The 20248-nt window shown below is 52.0% G+C and overlaps 1 long non-coding RNA gene across 1 annotated transcript; it reads left to right on the top strand.

Moving 5' to 3' along the window:
• Positions 1 to 10778: 10778 nt before the first annotated feature.
• Positions 10779 to 15794, top strand: LOC143823737 (uncharacterized). Its single transcript, XR_013226568.1, has 3 exons — positions 10779 to 11459; positions 12711 to 12925; positions 14479 to 15794. It is a non-coding gene; the product is annotated as an uncharacterized LOC143823737 (long non-coding RNA).
• The last annotated feature ends 4454 nt before the right edge of the window (positions 15795 to 20248 follow it).

Genomic DNA, 20248 nt, shown 5'->3' with positions numbered 1-20248 from the left:
CATTTTCGGGATGGAGCCCACCAAAGCCGAGCTGGATGTTCCCTCTGCAGGCAGGTGGAATAACATGTTGTGTCTGGACTCACACAGAGTTTTGGATGGGACGCCACATGACCTTCGCATGACAGATGGCGTTTTAATGCAATGTAACTTGGCCCCTGTCTAGTCAGGCTTGGCTGAGCTTCACTGTTTGCGAACCACAGGATCGGAACATTAATTATGCACCCAGCAATCCAGAAGCGTCCCGAGGTCTCTCTGTTCTTGCCTCACGGTGGAGGAATGCAGAGCACCATTTAGCCAGTGTGAAACCTGCGTCCCCTGAAAGGTCTTTCGGTCACCTACCCTGACGTTCAAGAGCAGACTGAATCGGGCAAACTTACTGGGTTGATCTGGATTCCCTCTGTTCCCATTTTGTTTTCTCCCGGTAAGAAACACACCCATGAGCCTCATTTTCTGCCCCACTTCCTGCCTCTTTCTGCCACATTTTCCCCATAAAAATGTAACAAATTTAACATAATTTGCATGCATGTAGAAATGGTATGCACAGATGGCGCTGAAGAAACAAAAGTCCCAATAATGCATGCGGCAGAGCCGATCTGGCAATGCAGGGCGTGACTAGCGGTGTCAGCCTATCTGCAATTGTCTTACCAACTGATTGTCCGGGTGGCCTTGGGGGGAGGGGTCCTCAGGCTGCACACCTGTCAAAGGTCTGCTGGAGAGAGCTTGGAACCTGGCAAGCCTTGGGATGGAGAACATTCGGATCTCTGTCGTCCCAAAGCTAAGGGAGACTGCAATGCACTAGCAGATTCCAGACTGACAAGTTTCTCAATTCAGCTGCATGTACGGTACGCCTTAACCTGAGCGTATGAGCAGTGCCCCCCGTCCCCTCCCCAAACTCTTAGGCTGCCATGTACAAATAGCTCAGTTGTGCTTCATTTGTTGGCCAGGAGCTTTTCTGGGGGCACCAACAGCCAAACAGTTAAGCCTTTAGGTTTGTGTGTTTATGCAATTCTATTCCAGCCTTTCTAAGCCAACAGGAAGGGAGCCTGGTGCATCTGGGCAGAACTCAAGCGACCTACCTCCAGCAATGCCCGAAGAACAATTGCTCGCCTTCAGAGGCTGGGCCATCCGCTTTCCAACACCCTGAACTCAGCAATGCCCTTTTCGCGTAACTGTTGGTGTTATTTCTCTTCTCTCCCAGTTATATTCCTGTTATTCTGCACTGGAGCAACTGAAAACCTTTATGCAGAGTGCACAGCCATGGGCTCCAGGCCGACTTGGACCCTGGAGGTTTCCCACATGGGTGGGTGGTTTGCACAGAGCATTTTATTGGGTGCAGCTGGGAGCTCCCATCTGGTTCTGAGCTTCCAGAGTCTTAAAGAGACAGGATCTTACTTCCAGTCCACATCCAGACTTCTATAAACTGACGCTCGGAGTTCTCCTCGCTGGATTATGCGGATGTGTCCAGGCTCAGCCCGGATCCCGCCTGCAGAACTGAAAGCCAGTGGAAATATAATTTTACGCTCCATTCAGAATTGGGCCCCGTGGAAGTCATGCTGAGTTATGGCGAACAAGCCTTGCCAGAAGTATCGGACGCAGTAACAGCCACGCAACACAGAAAAATATCTTAATGCGCTTCCCATCCTTCTCCCGTTGCTGCCAGAAGCATTTTTGAATGCGTTGCAAAAGGTCTATTTTTTGTTTGGGGGTGAGTTGTACAATTCCTCCCTTCTCCAATCCAAATGGCACTCCCCCCTCCCCCCACCCCACCCCACCCCACTTGGCAGGGGCTCCCCGTGCATCTGTGCACCCTGCGTGAATGGAGCAGGGGCTCTGTTTTTATAGCTGGGGAAATGACAGGCCTCGTCCAGGTAACCTGCTGTGTCCTGGCTGCTGCGGCTGCTGCTTAGAAGTGCTTTATGGGTTTAACCAAAACGTGACGGACGGACGGACGTTGGCTCCCTGGAAGGACAGCTCTGCTTCCCCCTGGATCGCGGAGGGAGGGCTGCAGGCAACCGGGAAACTGGACCACATTCAACGCCACACATACAAATGAATGGAAGCACAAACCAGGTGGACCCAGGTTTCTCTAGGCCCCTGGACAAGGAACTACCAACATGATCCCTCGGCCCAAGCTGCCCAAGAGGGGGTTTTTTGGGGGGAGGGGAGACACTGGGATGTGCAAAGGGTTTCCCCTACTGTTCCTTCACTATAGCAATCCCCAGAACATTTCAGATTGTCTTCTGGGCTCTGTTTAAGGAGTATGTATGTACGTATGCATGTATTTGAAAAATTTATTAGCTGCCTCCATAGCTGCTGGCTATATCCTGGTCTGTAACCATATAAATAAATAATATCGGGATGGCGAAATACTTGGATAATTTGGGGAGGAGCTGGGAGTGGGCAGGATTTGAGAAGGGGAGGGCTTCAGTGGAATATAATGCTACGTAGTCTCCCCCCCCCAGCAGCCATTTTCTCCAGCGGAGCTGATCTCTTTGGGCTGCAGATGACCTAGACTTCCAGGATATCCCCAGGTCCTACCGGCAGAGGCTGGTCCATAACTATGGGGTTGACCCCCTAAAAGGCCCTCTCTGGTGTCCCCACTCATTCTTTGACTGATGTGACAGTCAGGTGAGCCTCTCCAGGTGATCTCATTTCCTGGGAAGGAACATGTGAGAGAAGATGGTCCTTCATCTCTTCTGGGCCCAGGCAATGCAGCGCTTTCAATGGGCAGCCAGCCTCACTTCTGCTGCAGTGTTTATTGGGTGAGGCCTCAGCCAAGCAACACTGAGGCAGGAAGTGAAATCACAAGCCTCATCCAATAAACACTAAGACAGGAAGTGAGATCACAAGTCTTAGCCAATCAACACTGTGACAGGAAGTGAGATCACAGGTGGTCAACACTGAGACAGGAAGTGAGGTCACAAACCTCATCCAATCAACACTGAGACAGGAAGTGAGATCACAAGCCTTAGCCAAACAACCCTGCCCAGAAGAGGATCTTCCACTGAGCCCCAGCTGGAGCTGGCGACTGACTGCCAAGCAGCAGGTATCTCATTAGACCCCTGTGCTGAAAACGCCGCCATGGCACCACAAACACTAAAATGCAGTCAATGGAACGGCACAGCTTCCATTCACGTCAATGGAGATTGTGCAGGAAAATTCCCTGGCTGGTTGAGCCCTCAGAACACAGAAGACGCACAACCATGTATGTCAACCAGATGCTCAGCTCCACGGCAGCAAGAATCCGGATAGATCTCCAAGTCCCCCCTGCTGTCGTTCTCGCCTTTATGAGATATCAATAGCAGAAAGAGAATCTGCCTCTTGAACAATGAAATCATTTTAGGAAGCCTCGTCAGGGGGACTGATCCGAGGGGGCTCTGGTGAGTCATCTGCTTGTAGCTCTCCAAACTATTGTTTCAGGAGGAAGCCACTGCGGGGGGTGGGGGTGGGGTGGGGGTGGGGGTCAGTTTAGCTTCAAAGATAGCTTTTTCAAAATCCCATCTGATCAGCAATTTCGCATTAGGCAAGGGTTGGCCTGGAATTGTCCAAGCATCTAAAGTACATCACTTCTTGAGGCCTCCTCCCCATGCAACGCGAAGTTGACGTTCGCGTAGCTCGATGTGCATGCCAAATTCCTTTCCCCTCCCCTCTTCTGCTCCTCTCTGTTCTGCCCCTTTCCTCTCCCATCCTCCCTGTTTCCTCTTAGCCACGCAAGGAGCAGCGATAGCCCTGCTTGTCTTCAGAGGTTCCATTCTCAACTGCTCGGGGCAGGGACCGGGGACTGACTGATCCTCCGTTAAGGTGTCTAAATCCTTCTGCAAGCAACTGAAGCTATCCTGACAGGCCGTGCCAAAGAATTCCAAAAGGCGATTGTGAATGCTACGCAAAGAGATATTTCTCCTTCTTTTCTCTGAAGCGGACTGCAACTCAATCTCCTGGGTTACTTGGCAGCATGGAATGCCGACACGAGGGGGACACACCTTCATTTTATTAAAAAATAGTTATATATTTCCCATTCCCAAGAAGCAAGAAGGGCCACGCTGCAGAGAGTTCATTTCCCTTGGATGAGAGAGAGCGGAACAGGCTTATTGTGTCTTTGGAGTATTTATTTTACACTCACTTATATATTTGGAAGCTGTCAGGCTGCTAAAGAGGGGCCGCTGATTTCCAAAGACCCCAGAGGCAAATTGCAGGGTCTGTATCGCCCTCTGAGGGAACAGCCATTTATACAGGGTGCCCCCACCTCATTGGACTAGCTAGTGATTCTTCAACTCTCAAGCTCTCACTTTTCTTGGATGCTTTAGGATGCTCTGGGCTGATCCCGCGTTGAGCAACTCTATGATTCTATGATTCTATGATTCTGTGATTCTGTGATTCTATGATTTGAAACCTGCAGAGTGTCAGATTTTCCCAGAGGAAGCTCTGGTGTCCGGCCTCCTTGCAGGAAACCATAGCACAGTCACTACGAAGAAGAAGAGCTTTTATTTTAGACCTCACTTTTCACTACCTGAAGAAGTCCTAAAGCAGCCTTTTGTCCTAAAGCAGCCTTAAACACCTTTCCCTCTCCTCTCCCCACAACAGACAGCCTGTGGGATAGGAGAGCTCTGAGAGAACTGTGACAGGCCCAAGGTCACCCAGCTGGCTGCAAGTGGGGGAATCAAACCCAGTTCTGCGGATTAGAGGTTGCCACTCTTAACCACTACACCAGTGGTGGCCAGACGGTGGCACTCCAGATGTCCGTGGACTACAATGACCATGAGCTTTTGCCAGATTCACAGTTTGGCCACTCCTGCACTACGAACAGCTTGCCACAAGAAGAAATGTGAATCTCCTTTGGTCAGCATCCTGACCCCTCCTTCACAGCATCCAACCGTTCTGCTGAGTGCTGCATCTCACCCACCTCTCCTGTTGGTTTCACAGAAGATCCTGCACTACCCCTTGGGATGCTCACAGGGGCATCTTCTCCGTGGTTCCCCAAGCGCATCAAGCCCAGGAGAAAGGGGGCAGATCCAGCCAACACCCTGCCTCACAATGCAGCAGCCCATTTACGAGACTGTGCCCACTTATGACTTTGTGCAAAGCAGAGAATCCCCATGGAACTATTGAGAGCTTCGTCTTTGGTGGGAAACCCCCAGTTTAGCCCCGGATGGCACCTCTGTGGGGAGTGGCACACACATTCAGGTCCCTGCAAGAGCCACATTTAGGGCAGGAAGGTGCTACTCATGGCAAGTTGTCAGTATGCAAACGACAGGAGTGCCACGCCTTCACAAAAACTGGTTAGAGCCCTCATAATACTCCCCTGATTGGATTCAGAAGACAAGTTAATCTGTGCTCAAACCCTGGAATGAAAGGGAGCCTGCACAATTCTCCAGCCAGCCCCAACAATGGAATAAGCGGAGAAAGCATAACCACATTTCCCGATTCCTGTTTCTTCTCTCTTGCATTGGGAGAGATCCATTTCGAAAGCCTGCACGCTCCTGCCCACACACGGTCCCTCCAACTCTTTGCTCTCTCTGGAGAATTCCCATCATGCTCAGAACTGCTTTGCACAAGCAAATCCAGTCAACGAGATTCACTTGAGCATCAAAAAGGGGGCAGAGTCAGTAGGGCTGCTTCTGATTCAAGCTCAGAAAGAGCTGATTGGCCCTTTGCCCTTGCAGCATCGATCGCTCCAGAGAAACACCACCCTGACTCCTGAGCCACCCATCCGGGCAGAGAGCTAGTGCTCACCAGGCCAGTTTTCATTTTCTTTTGGTTAGTTTCCAAAGTCCTCATTCCCTACATACCTGGGGACTTCTGCCCAAGCCGGTAGGTCTATGCATGGCCCGGTTTTGTAGCTTCCATAATCCACACAGAAGGTAGCCTTTCTCCTACTAGTGTGTGTAGGAGACGTGTGCTCGCGTCTCCAGGTACGGCTTCAGCATAGCCAGCCAGTACTTCTCAAATTAGGGATGAACATTCCCCATTAACTGACTCACAGAGTAGAAACCTATGAGCCATTGTGGGCAGACAAATCACCGTCTGAGGCACGGACAGAACCAGCCCTGTTTTCTGTCCTGATAAAGAGGTGGCCTGACCTTCCCCTCCCTGCCTGATTCACTGGAGGACCACGCTGCTGGATCCCTCTCCAGCCGAGCCAAGCCTGCCTCCCCCTGTCCAGGTTTCATGCACCCCAATAAGAAGGGATGAAGATGAAGAGGGAATGTCCACCAAAGAGCAGGCACTAATGCAGGTCTTCTGCCCAACCTGAAACATTGGCCTAAACTCCCCAGCCCCAAGTGGAGGCAAACCTTCGCCAGGTTTCGTTTACAGCTTCATTTCGCGCATGCTGGATAATGCCCTTTCAAGGCACCTTCGAATCAGATTGTCTTGCTCTGCTCAGGAAAATCCAGCTGCAAAAGCCACTGAAAGGGCATTCCCCAAGGTGTGTGGAATGGGACCAGGATTCTCCCTCAGAGAGCAACAGCAAGCTGGTTTAGAGTATCAGGTATCTGAAAGGGAGCGGTCAGGCAGCGCATCCTGTAGGACGGTACCAGCTAGATGTCAGGAAAACGTGTTCACAGTCATAGGAGTTCAGCAGTGGGGTGGGCTGCCTGGGGAGGTGGGGAGCTCCCCCTCACTGGCGGTCTTCAAGCAGCGGCTGGACAGATCCTGACCCGGGATGCTTTGGGCTGATCCTGCATGGAGCAGGGGGTTTGTAAGGGTGGTTTGTAAGGGCCCCTTCCCACTCTGGCCTTCTCTGATTCTTCTTCTCCTGGAGAAAACGGCTGCTTTGGAGGGGGGATTCTCTGGCCTTTTCCCCTGCTGCAGTCGCTCCCCTCCCTCAAACCTCTCCTCTCCAGGATCCGCCCCCAAAGCCCCCAGGTACTTTCTCACTAGCAGGGGGGAAAAGGAAGGGGCGGCGGGGCTGTGGAGCCAGGAGGCGAGTCCTTCTGCAGAGACGAGGCCAGATGGAAACGGGTGGATGATCTCACAGGCGGGAGACCCCTGGACCACTAGCCAGGTCGGGCGATGCTCTCTCTTCTCACCAAGGCGGCCAGGAAGGAGAAAGCCTCCCCCAAAGAGCTCTTTTCCGTCCAGAAAGAGAGAGAGGGCTGTTATGAGAATCATCGTTTCCCAGGAAGCACATCCAAGCGGAGCAAAGGAGTGTCTTCCTCCCGCCTCCCCCAAGGATCCTTCCTGGTGTTTGACAGCTCGTGGGACGGGAGGAGCGGCTGTTTCGGGACATCATATTAAAAATATCTATGCAGGAGGGTTTTATTGAGCCATAAAACTGACTCATGACCGCTGCAGAACTCTGAAGATTGTGGCTCTCGAGGTGTAGAACATGCTGGGCTGGAGGGGAACGACTGGTTGGGGTCAGACAGGAAAGAGGTGTGAAATTCCAGAGCAGAAGGAGGTGATTCTGGAGTAGAGAGAGCCAGACTGCTGCTTCTTCCAGCAACAGAAAGCTAGCACTGCAGACAGCAACGCTGACAACACCATGCCACCTAGAAAACTAGCCCTTTGTCTCTCCCCTGAATTGCTGCTTTTCTGCAAGAAGAGAGTTTTCTCTGTGAACCTCTCCTCCCTGCGATGCAGCCCAGACCAAGTTCTACCACCTTGGTACTTCTATGGGGGGGTGGGGGGGAGGGACTGGAGATCTCTGGGGAGTTCCAATTGATCTCCAAATTATGAAGTCCAGTTCTCCTGAGGAGTGGTTGCTTGGGAAGGTGGATGAGGGTTGCCAGCTCCAGGTTGGGGAGTTTTTGGGGGGTGGAGCCTGAGGAGGGTGGAGAATGGGGAGGGGCTTCAATGGGTTGCAAAACGTCACAGCCCACTTTCCAAAGTGACCATTTACTCCAGGTGAACCTCTCTCTGTGGCCTGGAGATCAGTTATAATGGTGAGAAATCTCCAGCCACCGCCTGGAGGTTGGCAGCCCTAGGGCAGACTCTGGGCCATGATACCCCACTAAGCCCCCTTCCCTCCCCAAAGCCTCCCCTCCCCAGGCCACACTCTCAAAATCTGCAGCTATTTCCTAATGCAGAGTTGGCATCCCTAACTCCAAGCCAGGCCTCAGTAGCCGTGCTCAGACCTGCACATGGACGGACGGAGGAAGCTCTGCTGAGTCAGTCTTGCGGCCAGACCCCGGGGGGGGGGGGCTTTCTTACGAAATCTAGGGAAACTCAGCAGGTCTCCTCTGTGTAACGAGAGACCAAGAATATCAGCCCAGGGTTTAGTGAGTCAGCAGAGCCCACAAGCGCATCTGGTGCACCAGAATCAGAGGCCAGCTTGCTTCACTCGGCTGAGTATTCCGCCTTCAGCCCCCCTCAGGAGTTGTAGGTTCAGCAGCCCAACCACATCCGCTGCTTATTCAGCTAGCAGCTCCATCTCACCTTCATGGATATGCTCTCACTGTCCAGGGAGTGGTCTGATGCAGGGGTAGCCAACCTGTGGTCCTCCAGATGTTCATGGACTACAATTCCCATGAGCCCACGGGAATTGTAGTCCATGAACATCTGGAGGACCACAGGTTGACTACCCCTGGTCTGATGGGCTGGTGCTTGTCCATGGGAGGCCACTTCCCCTGGTTTACCTTTTAGAGAAACCTTGTTAAAATTTTCACGTGTGTTGGTCACTGTGCTGGTCTGATTCAAGCCATGCTGGGCTGAAGTAGCACAGCAAAAATTGAGCCCAGGGGCAACTTTAAGCAAAGATTTATTCAAGGCGTGGGCTTTCAAGTGCAAGCACTCTTCCTCAGACAATGGAACAAGGATCATAAGAGTACAATGGCCCAGGTTACCAACCTCCAGATGGCTCTGATAGACAGATCTATTCATAACTTTTAGACATCCTAGCCAAGTGGAGCTTCCACATCCAGAGGCACTAAGGCCAAAGAACAGGGGGGAGTTCACAGCCAACGCCAAGGCTAACTGCTCCTGGGCAGAGAGCGCTGGGTTAGGAAGCCCTTTGTGCTGATCCAGCAGAGCTGTTTCAGAGGTCTTCCTGGAAGCTTTAAATTCTGGATGAGTCACTGGGACACCTTCCCATAAGGCACGCTCACGGCCAAAGTGCACAAGGTGGGTGACAACATCTTCCTTTTTATTTAACGCTGTTTGATGTTTGATGCAAGGAAACAACCACAACAGAAAAACAGCCAGCGCTTTTATAGCGGGGAGCAAATCACTCGTTGTTTTTCTTCCCAGTGCTTTCTGGAAAACTGGAAAATGTGACCCTTTCCAACCAACTGTCAAAGACTGAAGCAAACTTGATTTCGGTGAAATCCGCAGACTCTCACCACAAGCACACTTGTATTCTCGCAATAGAGGGTAAGAGAAAACAAAGCATTTTTGCTTCTCCAACTGCTTCCCAAAAAAGAGACCGGGGGGGGGAGGGTTATTGCAGCTCACAAAACAAAGCGATAAATAATTAAGGGCAAAGAGCACAATTGATTGCAGCCGACTGGCCAACCTTCTCCTTCTCCCCCTCACAGTCCCCCCTCCCTGCAGACCGAAGGTGTAGCTCAGACTGGCCAATGTGAGGAGTGCTCAGCCCTGGACCAGACTCTGAAGCCCCACACGTCACAGATGCTTTGCCCACCTGGGCAGTGCCGATCCTTCCCATGCCTGCTTCCTCTGCGCATCCCCTCCTGTGGCACCGACCTCTGGCACGGGAGAGATGCGACTGGTCCTCTGGCTGCTTCTTCAGCCGGCCTCCTCTCATGCGCTGCCCCAAAGGCAGACCCCAAATGCAAGAGTTCCCCTCCCTGCCCAGCTCTCTTACAGATCGGGCTGTGCTGGACTTTCCCTATTTTTGGAGTGATTCCAGCGGACGTCGACCTGCAGCTATGAACCATCGGGGTGAAAAAGAAAAACCTCACATGCAATTCGATTCAGATAGTCCACAAAGTCCCCGAAACAATGTTGATCAGGGCCCTTTTGGGACCCATTGGGTCAAACCCACCTTCCCCTGTAGAGCAGCTGCCCAGTTCAGCCTGGGCCGAATTGCCAAATGGCCATTTGGGTGAGATTCAGTCAGTCGTGCGGAGATCAGACCGTTCACATTTGAATGGGACCAACGTTTCCTTTCCCATTTATTCCATGGGGGGCAGGGGTGGGGGGGGGTGGAGGTAAAGGCACCGAATCTGCAGTGCAGCCGTGGGGGCCTCTCTTACAAAGGACCCCCCAGTGCCCCCATCCAAACTCCGCTGCTTCCAACAGTGAGGGGGGGGAGATTTCCTGTTCCTGTCCTGCCATTGGAAGCAATAGAGGTCGGATGGGGGCACCCTCTTTGGGTGCCCACAGAACTGGACTCCTGGTCCAAACTTTTTGAAACTTGGGGTTCTTTTGAAGGGTGGTTCCCAAGGCAATGCTGCAAATCTGGTGCCTCCACCTCACCCCCCCCCTCCCCCGAACCCGAGACCACAGAAGAGACGGAAAGGAGAAACTTCCACTGATTTGAATGGTGCCAAATTGCTTTGGATTCGGCCAAATCAGCAGGCCAAATTTCTTTTTTTGCACATGCCCACTTCTGGGCAGTAGGATCCTGAGGACCTGCAGCTGGATTGTTTCCGGCCTGCCCGGCTTCGCCAGGGGTAAATTACGGACTGTCAGGCGGCTGAATGCTGCGATGGACCGACTGCCCTCCATCGATGGTTTCCAGCAGCCGCAGATATTTCACAGACCCATTTGAAAGGGGGAGGGAAGCTCCATTTGCAGAGTGTTGCCTTTCCAGCACAGAACATTTCCTGACCAAAGCCCCGTCCGAGGAGATGAATGTTATACGCTAAATAGCTCTGCCTTTCACCATCCATCTCCCTCCTGCTCTGAACTCCCTTCGAGAGGAATGCTAATTGCCCCACATTTCGCACATCTGGGCCCACAGCTTTATCGCTTACATCTCTTTGGAAATGAGGGAAAGTATTAATAGCTCTTCAGCACAACCCCCTTTGTTTACCCCTTGCAGGAAGGAGAAAAGGCACAGCTCCTCCCCCAGGCACGGCAAAGGCAGAGGCCTAAAGCTCTCCCGTCGTGGCCTTGTCAGACTGGCCAGCAGACACAATCGCTGCCACAGGCGACTTGCAACGGCTTCATCTGGGGGTGCAGAACGCAAGCAGACGCTCAGCGGCCTCCTGCAAACCTTAGAAAGGAAAGGAAGCCCCCCCCCCCTTTTTTTTTTTTAATAAAACGACAGTTCTTCAAAGGCAATAAAGTAACCGCAAAATTAAACCACACAGAGAGAGAGACACGGAGCACATGCCATCTGCAAAGAATGCACCATGACGCCAGACGATCGAAGATGTGGAAGCTGCATTTAGAGCCACATGGAAACAGAGAAAATTGCTGGGGGAAATCTATTTTGATTCTGTGCAGGAATTTCCCTTTCATTTGCTTCAACGTTCTCCTGTGCTTTGTCCTCTGCCACAGCTGCGCTCCATCCCAGAATACTTGCTCTGTATCATCCTCCAAAATTCTTGAAGGTGAGTTTCTGGCTTTGCCACCTTTCCCAGACCAGGCTGGATTCTGGAGATTTTTGGTGGGGGTGGGGGTGTCACTTGGGCATGAAATAAGGGGTCACTGTGGGTGGGCAGGTAATGGTGAATGTCCTGCCTTGTGGAGGGGGCTGGACTAGATGAGCCTGGAGGTCCCTCCCAGCTCTATGATTCCTCTGTGTCCTTAACAGGTGACTGCATTGTACATACGAACATACACAGCTGTTACACTTCTTATGCAGGCATGGACAAGTTCTGATCTCAGCCTCTGGCAGCAAATCTGGATTGGGGGAGCTGCTGGTCAGAATTCGCATTGAGGACAGACGTCCACCAGAGCCCTAGAATTACCATGGTAGAACATCGGGCAACAGGGCTTCAGCTGTTTAAACCAAATCTCGCCCATGTTTTTAGGCATCTCATGGGAAACCATTGCTTCACCCTAGTGCATTTCGGTCCACGTGTCATGCACGCATGCGCACACACCCCATGAAAACAACTTGACTTCAAGGCAAAATAGTATCTTGCGGGAAGAAAGGGACTGGGTGTGGGAGGCAGGTCCCACGAGGAAAACCACAACACGGCAAGCAATGCAAGAGTAGCCCCTTGTCCACTGACCCACTAAAATCGCCCCCACGCATGTGCATGGTGAGACTTACAGCTTGCACAGGGCAATCTGCTTCATGCCAGACAGCCAGCCCCATTTGCACTACGAATCCAAACACATGTGCGAAAATACACACTTCAAAGGGACAGCTATCAGCTGGATCTAAATCCTTGTGTTAACCAGGCCGTAGATGCAAAGGAAGTAAAAAAAACAGCTCTATGCACATGGCCGCACATAATAAAAGATCTCGTTGGCGAGATAAGCATCGCTGACATCAGCTAACTGGGGGAGGGGTTGCAAGGTCAGGGGTTTTCTCAGCCACGCCTGCAGACCACTGCTGGAGACACCGAAGAAGGCCTAACGGCCCAGTCGCTGGGAATGTTTTCATGTTCATGCTGCCCAGTCAAAAATGCTCACAAGATTAGCAAATGTCTGGGACGGCACATGGGTGGCCCGACGGTGGCTCTCCAGATGTCCATGGACTACAATTCCCGTGAGCCCTTGGGGCTCACGGGAATTGTAGTCCATGGACATCTGGAGAGCCACCATTGGGCCACTCCTGTTTTAGACACTGCTTGTGAGAACGTCCATGCGTATCAGCTTCCTCATCATCGTGTAGCTACCCTTTCCAACAGCCCTGACAGGTTGGAATCATCCATGCGACCGAGCCAGGAAGGGGAAAAAAGAAGCAGCCCCAGGCCAGGGAAATCATGGCAGAGAGAGAAATCATGGCCGTTGGACCGGGTCTTCTTTGAGGAAGAAGCCGTCCCCACGGAAATGCCTGGAACAGTTATCTGTCAAGAATCAAAACTGAGCATCTCTAATCCCCATCTCAGGGCAGAAATTCAAGGTAGAAACACAGAATTCTTTTTTTTTGTTTGTTTGTTTTGTTTAAAACAAAATTATATGTTTGAATCATTACTCTGCTCTGGTTTGGCCTCACTTGGAGTCCTGTTCAGTTTTGGGCACCCCAATTGAAGAGGGATGTTGACAAACTGGAGCATGGCCAGAGGAGGGCAACAAAGATGGCGAGGGGTTTGGAGACCAAGACGTAGGAGGAAAGGTTGGGGGAGCTTGGTCTGTTTAGCCTGGAGAGGAGAGGACTGAGAGGGGATTTGATAACCATCTTCAAGTATTTAAAAAGCTGCCATATAGAAGATGGAGCACAGTTGTTCTCTCTTGCCCCAGCGGGACAGACCAGAACAAATGGGATGAAATTAATTCAAAAGAATTTCCGTCTAAACATCCGGAAGAAGTTCCGGACAGTTAGAGCGGTTTCTCAGTGGAACAGGCTTCCTCGGGAGGCAGTGGGTTCTCAATCTTTGGAGGTTTTTAAACAGAGGCTGGAGAGCCATCTGACGGAGAGGCTGATTCTGTGAAGGCTCAAGGGGGTGGCAGGTGACAGTGGAAGAGCGAGAGGGTTGTGAGTGTCCTGCATAGTGCAGGGGGTCGGACTAGATGACCCAGGAGGTCCCTTCCAACTCTATGATTCTATGATTGCTAGGGTTCTCAACTTCCAGGGGGGGGGGCTGGAGATCTGGAATTACAACTGATCTCTAGACAGCGGAGGTCAGGCCCCTGGGGGAAATGGCTGTATGACACTCTAGCCCCCTTCCCAATCCCCCCCCCTGGCTTCACCCCCAAAATCTCCAGGTATTTCCTCACCCAGGGCTGGCAACTCATTATTAATCCTGAATTGGAGAAACAAGACAGGATGAAAATTGTTGCAGCCAATAAATGACCTTTGCCCCCCCTTTCTAAAGTATTGGTCATATTTTAAACCCCGAAGACTGTCCCAGACATTTTATCAAAGCAAGGTTAGTTCTTTGAAACAAGGATAAAAAAGGGATTTTTTTAAAAACCAAGAAGAAACAAAGAACATGGAGAAACGTGTAGACCAAAAGTTCATTTGCTCAAAATTTAAATTATTCCCAACATCTGCAAGGATGTTATTTCTTCAGCAATACTTGCTGGGAATTCATCTCACAGACGTTAATCGGAAGGGGTCGGCCTCACGGAATCTTAGCTCATTAACGCATCGACGCTTTCCAAGATGGATCTGGTTTTATGGCTCGGAACGGAATATTTATTTGCAAACCAGCCCCTGCAGATAAGGCGGCTGCTTGAGGGAAATGAGTCGCCCCCTCACGTTAAACACCGCCACGGAGGAGGTAGACGGTGGAGGCCGGAAAGCAGGGCCCCTCGCTGGCCACCGAGGGCCCGTGAGAACTCCTCTGCTCTGCCAGGAAATGAAGCTCACGCCTCGTCCAGGTCACTCAAGGGGCCTCCCAGGCTCAAGGGCTGGAGAGCAGGGCTGGGTTGTCTGGGATGCCAAATACTCTGGGGAGCAGGGCCCCAACCAAACAAGGAGTTGGCACCGACTTATTTTGAGCCTTCCAACAGGAAAAACAAACAAACGCACACATCTGGTCACAGCTCAGAAGGAGCCTGCTGAACTTTTGCACAGTCCACTGCATCTTGAGCCAGCCCGGCGTCGTGGTCAAGAGCGGCAGACGGTAACCTGCAAAACCGGGTTTGATTCCCCGGGCCTCATGCGCAGCCAGCCCCCAAGAGACGTTTTATGTTGCATTTGTTTCCTGATGGTGACCCAGTCCAGTCCAGTTATTGTTCTTTTGACCACAGTCATGGACAGGAACCTCATGACGGTTAGTGGATTTCCACAGAAAAATCTGACACGCAGCTCCAGCATTATGACCTCTCTTGGGCATCAGCCAGCTTTCCTTTCCTCACCTTGCAATAAAGATCCTAGAGGCACTTGTACCGCTCGCATTCACACTGCACCAGAGGCTTTGTAGTGATAAGCATGTGTTAAGCACGCTTGTTTGTCTCAAGAGAATGAAAATGACTGAGCCCGACTTAAAAGGTTACAGAAATATAGATGGTTTGGCACATTAAGAATTTGTTTTCTCTGCCTCAGGAATGGAAGTGTCACAGGAATGTGTGTAACTGGATTCTTCAAAAGCAAAGCAAATTTTGGAACAGCTGCTAGATTTCTTTTAAACAACCAGGATTTGGAAGTGACAGAAACAAATATTTGTGGCAAAATCTTTGTTGTTTTCCCTCCCACAAATTCTGAAGCATGTTTACAAAGCACGGAACTGGGGTGGAGGGTCCCTATATGGTTTAGGGTTGGGTTCTAAGTCTTGTGCCTAGTTGGAGAGAATGGAAAGTGTGCCGGGTGCCTACTAGATCCCCCTCCCTCCCCCTGCCCACATTCACACACCAGCTATGGTCAGAGGAACCAGCAATTCAATTATGTTTGGCTTATCGCCCCCTCCCCCACCCACACCCTCTTCCTGGAGGCAGCTTTGCACCGGGACTCGAATGCCCTCTTTTAATGGGGCCTGGTGGTCAGAAGCATTTAGACCGCAACATTTCCTTATGCACTTCCTCACCAAGACCGCTATACGCTCTTAAGAGTTTCCTTGCCATGGGAATCCGTTGGTCATACGTGCAAACTTGGCCGGCCAGCCGGTCATCTAAAAAAGCCCCATTTCCCAGTCACAGCCCACCGAGTAACCCACATGACAACGGTGGGGTCGGGATATAAACATGCCATTAATTCTGGCGCCTTACTAGAAAAGTGATGCCAGTGAGGTTTTAACATGTTCTGCACGTGTGGGGTAATGCTCTTTCAATGTGTTTCTGCAGCTGGATTTTTCTGTGCAAAATAGGAAAATCTACTTCTGAGGTGCGTTATCCAACAAGTGGAAAATAACAGGAGGGCATTTGGTATCTTCAGTGCAGGAGTTTCACTTATTCACTCCGGAATATGCAGCCTTCCCTTCCTCACCAAAAGACCCAACGAAGATTGGACGCTTTCCTGACCAACGGCAGGGCGGGGGGGGGGGGGGAGGAAAAGAGCACCGGACAGCCCAGCCCGGGAGACCGCTGGTTCTTTTTCAACCTCTGGCCCAATTCAATCCGGCTGTGCGGGCACACATGCCTGCCCGCTGGTCTCCTTGCACTGAGGTTAATAGTCCGTGAATAGCAGCAAATCTCGCAGAACAGGAGAAACCTCACCTAGAGCAGCAGGAGCCGGCCGGGATGCCAACTGGCACGAGGGAAAGTGTGGGGAACGCAGCACTGTTTGGGAAGTTGCTTTTTTCTTCCCCCATTGATCGTCTGGTCCAATGGGCAGAGGATGGAAGCAAAACACAGGGGGGGGGGGGAAGCCAGCAGGGTTTTAAACCACAGCCCAGAAGGGGGGGGATCTAAATAGCATCCGAGAAGAAGAAGAAGGAGAGGCGCGTTTTGGTACCCCGCTTTTCACTACCCGAAGGAGTCTTGAAGCATCTTCCAATCGCCTTCTCTTCCCCTCCCCAAAAGAGCCCCCCCCCCTATGAGCTTGGTGAGGCTGAGAGAGCTCTGAGCCAACGGGGACCGGACCAAGGTCCTGAGGCTCTTGTCCAGTGGCCTGGGGGGCTTTTCATGGGGGCTGCTGGAAACTGCTCTCTTCTGTCCTTCAGCCACACGGGCTTCCTGCCGCTCGATCCAAGTTCAGTAGCCCCTTCGAGATCCACAAGATTTTCAGGCAAAGAACTTTCGAGATCCTTGATGCAGAAGGGTGGGATATAAATAAAAAAATATTATATTATGTTGATCCGACCAAGGGAGCTTTGACTCTGGAAAGCTTGTCCCCCTAGAAAATGTTTTGGTCTCAATTTGATACTGGAGTCAGATCCAGGCTGCTCGACTGCAGGGGTTCTGTAGGCTTTGGACCAGGCCTGAGATTAGTGGCCCCCACAACTCTGCGACTGCTGTGGGGGGCCCTGGCTCAATTGGATCCTGGCCATTGGAGCCCCTCCAGAAGACAAGGGATTTTTCCAGGAAGTTAAGAGATTAGCCTAAAGATCGCTAAGAAACAGAACTGAGATGAACCAGCAGACAAGATACGTCCCGGTGGGTAGCCATGTTGGTCTGAAGCAACAGGATAAAGTTTGAGTCCAACGTCACCTTCAAGACCGACCGAGTTCAGTTCTGGGGAGAAGCTGCTGCGTGTTGGTCTTGTAGGAGCTGCTGGACCCAAACTCTGCTCTACCAGACAAGAGACCGGTCGGGGTGCACGGTGGCCACAGGCAGCCCTCAGCCACTGGAACCAGGACCAGCTGGAAAGGCCTCCTCCACGGAAAACACTTCCCCTCTCGGGGGCCAAGCACCTTGGGCCAAAATTCCACTTTCTTGCTTCCCAGCTCATTGAAGAATTTGCATCCATGGAAAATGGAGAGAAGGCCAATCCCGGTCCCAAGTCATGGGGCAGTCGCTCCGATCTGCATTTTCTGTCGGAGAAGTCATCCAAGAGCTGTTTTCCCACCTCCTCACGCCGTCCCTCGCACCAGTTCGGTCGCCCTCAAAACGAAACAAAGCTTTCAACGAGGCTCTGAGCTAAACCATCCCTTGCTTAGCCGGACCCCCTAAAAAGTCCCAGAGCCTGGGGTCTGCAACTCTTTCCTGCAACAGAGCTGTCAAAACGTGTTCCTGTGTGCAAACAGGACAATGTGCCCCTTGGGGGGGGGGGAGGGTGGATGGCTTGCATCAGCGCTGCTCACAACATTGGGGGCAGAAATCTCCCAAGAGAAGGATCCGGATCCTCTGTGATTGTGCCCATCGATTCGATACCCCTCCTGGCAGCCACAAAGTATTTTCAGAAAATGGGTGAGGCCAGACTATTCATGGAGGACTTGATTGGCTGTTTTTAAACAATATTTTCGCAGCTGCTGTTATCACAACACAAGAATCTTCATGGCGTGACTGAAGGTCAGCTGTGGCTGCCATTTTGTGGCGGGCTCCGCCTCCTGCAGCAGCCATTTTGTGACTGAATTCCGAAGGGGCCCACTGGCTCAAAATGGCCGCAGCTCCCGATCTATGACTTCTCAGCTTGGGAGTGGAGGGGGAATCTCTCCTAGGGCCACCCGACAGCCCAACACAAAAGCCAGATGGGGCTGACTGCTTTGTGGAGCCTCGGTGAGGGCGGGAACTGGTCTCCATCTTGCCCTACCTCGCAAAGCTAGAATTCTCATCCTTCTTATCTTGTCTTGGGGGAGGGGCCATGGCTCAGTGGGAGGGGCTCTGCTTGGCCGGCAGAAGGCCCCAGCTTCAACGCCCAACACCATCTCCAGGAAAAAGGACCAGCTAGCAGGTGATGTGAAAGACCTCTGCCTGTGACCCTGGAAAGCCATGGAGAGGGGTCACAGCTCAGTGGCAGACCATTGGCTTTGCATGCAGACGGTCCCAGGTTCAATTCCCGGCATCTCCGGTTTAAAAATATCAGGCAGTGGGTGATAGGAAAGACCACGGAGAGAGTCTGCCCGTCTGAGCAGCCAGTATGGCCCAGAGTTCAGATTCAGTGCTTCAGACGTGTTCATCTGAAGGGGCCTCTACTGCTTGCCAGGAGTAGCAGGCCTCATGGGGACAGCCTTCCCCAAGGCAGGCATCTGTGCAGAGCCTTCCCCTGTGCAGAGCCAGCAGCTCAGACTTTCTCATTATTCCTTTCCATTTGTTTCCCCGATTTCACAACCCGTTGCGTCAGGGCTCCCGCCACAAAACCACCCTCCAGATGCCCCTAAATTACCATACTCCTCTTTGTTCCATCCATTTCCTAACAAAAGCCGTTAGAAAAGGGGGGGGGTTAGCCCCAGTTCCATTTCTTAGGTGCACTTTGTCTTAACTTGATCCCGGGTATCAGCAAAAAAAAATCCCAAGACTTTGTGTCAGAAGATTTCTCCATTGTGGTTTGAGGCTAGATATCTGGATGCGATTTCCTTGAAAATTATAAACTCCCTCGAATTTTGTGCTCGAGGCCAGTGAGTTTCCAGTAAGCTCCACGGTGTAACCCGGGCCGTGGGCTGCATTCCCTTCCTGCAAATGGACCACTGTGCTTCGAACAGTCTAATCCCAGGAACATGATCTCGCCATAATACCTTTTAAAGGGCTTGGACTCCTTCAGCGTTATAAATAACAGAGCTGGCACCCGGAGAGGTTTCTTTTGGAAGAGGGCAGAGTCGTGCACTCCAGGCCCCAGGTTCTCAGACGTCTGCCTGCCAGCCCTGAAAGAGGAAACTCCAAGTTGCTTTAATAAGCAGAAATATTCCAGGCCGTTGTCTCCTCCTGGTAAGTGCCGATCCAGCTTTTGGGAGTGACAGTGAGAAGCTGCAGAGCAAAACGTGATTCATTTGCACCTTGGCACAGGCTGTCCTGCAGCCCCCCAGCACCTTCCACTGCGGCCCAAGAAGTCAGGCAGGCTTCAAAGTTCCCCCGCCTCCTTTTCAAGATGCATTGAGCAAAGGGACCACGCCCAGCCCCACTACGGCAGGGAATCAGGCCAGTGGCCGCCTCACTCAGACGTTGCGCAGACGGTGCGGTGCGCTCAGCTCTTCTGGAGGGGCCTTGTGGGTGACTTCCATGGCTCTCAGCAGGCCAACATGAACTTTGGGGTCGTGGTTAAGAGCGCTGGCTTCTAATCTGGTGATCTGGGCTTGATTCCTGGCTCCTCCACATGCAGCCAGCTTGGGCTAGTCACAGCAGTATCTCTCACACAGTTCTCACACAGCAGTATCATCAGGGCTCTTTCAGCCCCACCTACCCCACAGGGCGTCTTTTGTGGGGAGAGGAAGGGAAGGCGACTGTAAGCCACTTGGAGACTCCTTTGGGCAATGAAAAGCAGGGCATAAAAATCAGCTCTTCTGCTGCTGCTGATTTAGCTGTGGGATTTATAGACCGCTTTTCTCACTAACACTGAGGGCAGATTATAGAACGTGGAGTGGAGAGATGGGCTGCCGAAGTCCACTCCTCAGACCTCCAGGAATCCTCCAGCTTGGAGTTGACATCCCCAGCCATCTACCAACCAAGAAAGGCTTCATGCATTTTCCAGGGTCTTCTCTAGATGGTTGGCAAGAGAGAAGACTGAAGCAGAATTTCATTGGTTGGCCTGAAAAAGGACCAGTCCGAAAGGGACGGTGCGGATGTTCTCTAGCATCTGACGCTGCCCCTGTCCCAGGCAGAACACCCGGTCGGACGCACCGTCTGGATGGAGGAGGGCGGCCTCTTTTCCTCCATGCGGATGTGGCTGGCCAGCCACTCTTTGCCAACCTGCAAGCAGAAGCCGAACAACGGAGCCGGCAGGGACCGCTTTTCCAGGGCCTGGTTTGTTCCA

Source organism: Paroedura picta, chromosome 14 (genome assembly GCF_049243985.1).
Source record: "Paroedura picta isolate Pp20150507F chromosome 14, Ppicta_v3.0, whole genome shotgun sequence".
NCBI lineage: Eukaryota > Metazoa > Chordata > Lepidosauria > Squamata > Gekkonidae > Paroedura > Paroedura picta.
The sequence above is the reverse complement of the archived record's forward strand: the minus strand, read 5'-3'. Positions and strand labels throughout refer to the sequence as shown.